The sequence below is a fragment of the Lynx canadensis genome, chromosome A3 (assembly GCF_007474595.2).
Source record: "Lynx canadensis isolate LIC74 chromosome A3, mLynCan4.pri.v2, whole genome shotgun sequence".
In the NCBI taxonomy this organism is placed as follows: Eukaryota; Metazoa; Chordata; class Mammalia; order Carnivora; family Felidae; genus Lynx; species Lynx canadensis.
In genome coordinates, this window is record NC_044305.1 from 130,223,968 (window position 1) to 130,229,967 (window position 6,000).

The 6,000-nt window shown below is 40.7% G+C and overlaps 1 non-coding gene across 1 annotated transcript; it reads left to right on the forward strand.

Moving 5' to 3' along the window:
• The first annotated feature begins 292 nt into the window (after positions 1 to 292).
• On the forward strand, positions 293 to 397 carry LOC115511341. Its single transcript, XR_003968008.1, has one exon. It is a non-coding gene; the product is annotated as a U6 spliceosomal RNA (small nuclear RNA).
• The last annotated feature ends 5,603 nt before the right edge of the window (positions 398 to 6,000 follow it).

Sequence of the window (6,000 nt, forward strand, 5' to 3'; positions counted from 1 at the left end):
CACACATCTAATTTTTCAGTCCCTACACTTCTCGGTCATGATGTCTTCTCATCGCCTGAATTCGATTACATCCCAACATTTTGCATAGCTGCCACACAGAGCCTAACATCTTAATGCCCTTTGTCACAAAATCTTAACTTTTTTTTTTTCACAATCTTTACCTTCTTTCAAAATCTTAACTCGTCAAACCACACTTGCGGTTCAATGAACACTTTTATAAATACAAAGTTGTTTTCTTTTCACGGAGACATTAAGAAACAAAATTCTTTTTTGTTGATGTAGATATTTTGTAGTGCCTGCTTGGACAGCACGTAGACTAAAATTGGAACAATACAGAATAGATTAGCATGACCCTCAAACAACGGTGACGCACGCATTCATGATACAGCTATTTTGTAAAAGTTGATTCTGTCGGTAATTTTCAGGAGGCCATACTTACATATTTGAATCTTCGTTTTTCTGGGGGTGTTATTGTCGGAACCAATGATTAATGACAACCCTAACATAGACAGCGAGTAGAAATATTATTGCAGTGGAATCAAATTTTAGTGGTCACTGTTGAAAGAGATCATTGTATTCTGTTGCATCAAAGCTCATATTCGAAATGCCATTTCCTATAAAAGTTCTCTGCTCTTTTTGGGGGGGAGTGGGGGCACTCAGGGGTCTTTCTGCTTTAAGTAGCATAGAAACACTACGATTTCAGATGGATGCTCCTGTTGGAAAGACTGTTTCTTTCTTCAGGGTCAGAGACATAAACGGTAACCCTTAACGTATGGAGGGAACAGCTACATGCAAGATGGAACAGACGACAAATTCCACCTAAAATTATATTGCATGTTTATTTTTGAAGGATTGTTTTCTTGTGTTGTTTTTGTTTGTTGGTTTGTTTTTTGGGTTTTTATTTTGTTTTGCTTTGTTTTGTGTGTTTGTTTCTTTTTGGTTTATATCTGCTGCCCTCATCACCCAGAATGTTTGCTTCGGGTACACAAGATTTTGCAGTGATTTTGAGGAGTCCTGTGACCTCAGGTTATCAAGCCAGTATTTCCTCAAGCTCTGACACCCTGTGACTCTATGACTCAAGAATTATTGTCATGCTCTCCCTCCCACGGATCCTTAGAGCAGTGAGAGGCAGAATATTCATGTGAACCCATTTGGAAATTTGTCAAAATTCAAACAGACCATTACTGGCAGAGCTTAAATTTGCACAAAGCTTTTTTCTCCCCCTCCCATTCACTCTAAAAAAAAATCAATTCTTTCCACTGTACCATGCAGCTATTCTATATGTTTCCACAAGCACTGAAGCCATGTGTAATGATTAGCATGTCAGAGCAAAAACAGAATCTATCAGGGTAATAATTTTTTTCTCGTGTATTCTTTTTATTATTTTTGATTACATGCAAACTACGTGAGCACTTCACTAGTTATCTATCTGTTGCTAAACAAATTACTCCCAAATTCGTGGCTTAAAACAATACTCCATTCTTTCCTCGTTAGTTCTGCAGTCAGGGAGCTGGGCAGGGCTTAGCTGGGTCCTCTCACAAAGCTGCCGTCATCTCAAGGTTCAGCTGGAACAGGATCTGCTTTCAAGCTTGCTCGGTGGTTGTTGGTAGGATTTAGTTCCTCTAGGGCTGTGAGTTTGAGGACCTCACCTCCATGCTGGCTGCTGGACTGGAGCCGCCTCACCACCTGGACAGGTGGCCCTCTGCACCAGAGTCATCGTGTGCAAGAGCCAGGGAGGGAAGTCATGATGTTTCATAGCCTGACTGTGGTGTGTACGCTTCATCCTTATGCTGTGCTCCCCTCATTCACAGCAAGTCAGCCCTGAGTGAAAGGGAGCTGAATACACAAGGGTGTGAACAGCAGGAGTTGGGGATCATTGGGAGCCATGTCAGGATCTGCCCTCCACCAATGGACTCATGTTACATTGATTTGTGCAACTCACATCTCATAAATTCTCTCAAGAGCAACTTGATTGCTGCATGTATGTGGTTTGTGGGAGAAACTGTTTATTCAGTCACGTACATATACCTTTTGACAAACCCCATACTGGAGGCTCAGAATCCAGGAGTGAATATCCGATCCTTGCCTCAAAGGGCCTCAACTTCTGCTGATGGCTGGAAACAGACATATGAGCAAGATTCTGAACAGGGTAATAATGGGGGGTGAGCAGTGAGAGGCAGAACCTTTCCATGCCTAGCATACCCATATTGTATAATTTCTCCACTGTCGTGGACTATGAGTTTGGAGTTCTGTCCAGCAGGAGAGCAGACACAGAATTGAACACAAGAGACGCTAATGTCCAGGAGGAGACAAGAGCCCCGGACAGGGGTTTCATCTCTGTATTTATTGATCTCACAAGATACTATCCACGTGGTAATTGTGAAGAAAAGAAAATATTACACACGAGGCGAATGTGAAGAAAACAAGATCTTACACACGTGAACTTGAAGGAAACAATTAGATAGTAATCATTAACTTGTATGTGTAAGGAGCAAAGGGTCTGGGAGGCAAGTGGGGTTTGTAATCAAGGTACCTTAGTATATTGGCATCAGATGGAAAGTAATTTCTTGCAGGTGTTATAACAAGTTACTTGTGATCCTATTACAATATCTCGCTAGCTAACCTTGGGCATTTTCACCCTATGGTGGCGACTTTCCTCCCTAAGCTGTTTTCTAACTCATTTATGTAAGTAGAACCTATTGCCCACAGTTCCCGTTTTTGGTTTGTCTTTGTCTTCTTAAGTTTACATGCGAGAACCATCATGACGAGTTTCTGATCCTTCTTTTGCTGTCAGGTGGTTTGGAGGGTGATTCTTTGCCTGATTGATGAATACCAGTGATGGAGATCATGGCCATCAGATGAAAATCAGGAGTATATGCAGTATCATTGTGTTCTAAGAGGACGCCAGCCTGGTTAGACAGGCGCTTAAGGCTTCCCCATATTATATCAGGGGCAAGGACTTGCATTTGTAGAGTGGCTTCAGGATGAGGAGTCAATGAAGAGGCTTCTTCAATCTTGAAAAATGGGAACAGGTGTTGCTCATTCAGAATCCTCTGGAAGTCATGGTTGGTTGGAAGACATTCTGCCATGCCATGATATGGCTTCACTAATCCACAGAGGCCGGGAATCTGAAAGAACACAAGCATATCCTTGACCCCATGTGAGAAGTTTAAACCAGCACCATAGGATGAGAGGGTTTATCTAATTTAGAAGAATGTATCTCAGCTGCAGTTATTCCTTGAGGGTCAAGATTTAAAATCTTAATAGTGATCCTAGCATGATCGAGGAGAAGTGGAGATTGTAATGTAGACAGCCATTTTTTAAACTCCCCCATTTTTTTAACTCCCCCATTAACATTTAAACTCCCCCATTTTTTAAACATAATTTTAAGTTTATTATGTGCTCATCCTACAATTGCTTGGCCTTGTGGATTATAAGGAAATTTAATTTTATCTGCCATTTCCTTCTGCCTTTGTTTCCCACATCCTTCCCCCCTGGACAATTTTGACCCTTAAAATCTTTAAGGCTACTGAGGGTAGATGGTCTTCTCTTCTGTAACTTCTTACTGCTAAATAGGGGGAATAGGGGGCATAGAAATGTACCCACCTATGGGTCAACATTGATCAGTTGGGATAAGTATAGGGGAGTTATGAAAGGGAAAGACAGAGTTCAGGGAAAATGGAGCCTCTTTGTGTAGAAAGGGTCATCTGTCTACTGGAAATTATAGGGGTCCAACAAGAGTCACAAAACTATGACAAAAAGACTCATGATTAAAAGATCTGATGCAATGGACAAGGAAATTCAGTTGTTTCTATAGCACATAACGCTTCAATAATCATAATATCAAGTGATAACCTTATACCAAAAATTATGAAAACTAGGATTTGCATAGAATCTCTAGAAGAGTTATAACATTTACTCAAATGTAACCTAAGTGTTATTATTTGTTTGACAGTGCTTCCAGAGTAACTTAACATACCAAAGAAGCCTAATTGGTCAAAAAGACTTCACTTATAATTTAAGTCTTGGGAAATGTGTTTAAAAAAAAAAAAAAAAAACCTCAGAAAGCTACAAAGCACAAAGCATATTTACCATCAGACCCAAATATCCACAGTTTCTCTGCAATAAGAAGCCAAAAGCAGATAAGCCTTGTTTAGTAATCAATGCTTTAGTATCCCATCCTATTTAGAAAAGGCCTAGATGTCCAATGAATTCAATCCCAATTTATCATGCAAGCAAAACTTTTTTGGTTACTAAAACCTTTGAAAGCTATCTCAACAATTATCCATGATCACTATGAGACAAAGTTAACCATTACATTAAGTCATAACATGAGAATATTTCACCTTTGGTAAACAGGTCTATTTCAAACCAACAAACTTATGTTTGGGTCCACCTAAGACAATTTGTATCCCATGGTTAATTTTTACCTGGAACACTGGTGGGGAAACCTGAAGTGAGTGGTCTTTGCTCCATGACATCTCAGAGACCATGTTTAAGGGTTGGGAAAAGGTTTCTATAGCTAACAATATGGTTCACAGTTCTGATTAGAACTGGGTCCGGTGTATAATATATGTTCCCAGTTTCTTCCAGTTTTCCAAAGGCCTGAAGCCTTGTGAGTTTTCCCCGAGGCATCTGTAAACACTGCAAGGGCATTCTTAATAGGTTGTAGCATCTGGGTAAGGATGTTGTCAGAGGGCATCTTTTGTTCCTTTAAAAGGTTATATTTTTTCCAATGACAAAACGGGGAGCCAGTGTTCTCTGGATATAGGGGTGCCAAAGGGCTGGCTGAAAATAAAGAGGCTTAGGTTCCTTGGAAATTTTCTTTAATTTACTTTGGGTGAGTCTATATCTTCATAAACATCATCCATACTCAGGGGGATAATGGCCATAGGGACAATAGACCACAGAACATTAGGGCCTTCTGTATGGTGTGCCATTGGTGTTTCACCTATTCATTCCCAAATGTCTAGGTTGAAGGTTCCTTGCTAGGGAAACCAAGGACAGCGTTACTGAATGATCATTAGTAATTTAAGGAGTGCTATACAAATGTATTGTTTCTGTTTCGGGGATAGGGAGTCTCCCATATGATTCTTTCAAAAGTTCCATGGCAGCGAATCCTAATATAGCTTCACTTTTCTCTTACCTTGTCAGGAGAGATTGTAGTCATGTGCACTTTTTTCTTTTTTAGAGGTCTAGTCATCCACAGCATTCTGCAGTCCTTGAGTTACATGGGCTTCTTAGTCATGTCAGCTTATAGTCATGTCGCCTTCTTAGCTACATCACCTTCTTAGCCACATCGCCTTCTCGTCACTTTGGCTTTACGTCAGGGTCACCGTCTGTTGCAGACTATGAATCTGGCATTCTCTCTTGTCCAGCAAGAGAGTGGACACACAATTGAATACAAGAGAGGCTAAGGTCCAGGAGGAGACAAGAGCCCTCAGCAGGGGTTTCGTCTACGTATTTACTGAGCTCTCAAGATCTTGCAAACGTGGGGAACGTGAAGAAAACAAGATTTTACACATGTGAACATGGAGAAGACAATCTGACAGTAATCATTACCTTGTATGTGTAAGCAGCAATGGGTCTGGGAGGCAAGTGGAGTTTATAATCAAGGTATATTAGTATATCGGCATCAGATGGAAAGTAATTTCCTGCAGGTGGTATAACAAGTTACTTGCGATCCCATTACAATATCTCGCTAGCTAACCTCAGGTGTTTTCACCCTGTGGTGACAGCTTTCCACCCTAAGCTTTTTTCTAACCATTTATGTAAGTAGAACCTATTTCCCCACACGCCACTTCCATGGCCTTCTGTTAGGCAAGCAATAACATCATTTTGCTCTTAAAATTTGGTTTAGTCAGTCAACCATCAGTGGTCAGTCCTTACTCCCTTGTAGTGAAATGGGAGCAAATGGGATGATTGTAAAACTATGGTACGAGTCTGGACAATTGGCCCAAAGAAAGGAGTGGTCACATCCACAATGGAGAGCAGTAAGGA